Source organism: Nestor notabilis, unplaced genomic scaffold (genome assembly GCF_000696875.1).
Source record: "Nestor notabilis isolate BGI_N333 unplaced genomic scaffold, ASM69687v1 scaffold13462, whole genome shotgun sequence".
Taxonomy (NCBI): Eukaryota; Metazoa; Chordata; class Aves; order Psittaciformes; family Psittacidae; genus Nestor; species Nestor notabilis.
The window spans coordinates 26,692-27,028 of NW_009917044.1; the positions used below are offsets into that span (position 1 = coordinate 26,692).

The 337-nt window shown below is 54.3% G+C and overlaps 1 protein-coding gene across 1 annotated transcript in view; it reads right to left on the reverse strand.

Annotated features, from left to right (window-relative positions):
- PCSK6 (proprotein convertase subtilisin/kexin type 6) overlaps positions 1-337 on the reverse strand; it is a gene marked incomplete at its 5' end in the record, with an annotated part of 28,323 nt that overhangs the window by 22,414 nt on the left and 5,572 nt on the right. The window lies entirely within an intron of this gene.

Sequence of the window (337 nt, forward strand, 5' to 3'; positions counted from 1 at the left end):
GGGCTGCAGCCCTGCATGTTTCCCAATGGAAACATCCCACCACCTGAGGGGCAGCCCCTCCGAACCCCAAATCCTGCTGGGTCCAAGACCACTCTACACCCCCCTCACAGCCGTTTGAGCTGGGGCTGAGCAGATCCACGCAGGTTTTTGGCTCTGCCCTGGAGAGCCGGAGGGAGGCGGCCGCTTCCCCGGCAGCTGCAAAGGGAGTTTCCCCAAAACCTTCTTGTCTAAAAACCTCATTTCCTTCTTAAAAACATCTTGTGCATTTTTGCAAATCCCTTTTCTCCTGCTCTGCCAGTGCATGGACTTAAGCTGTGTTTATACACAGAAATTCTCC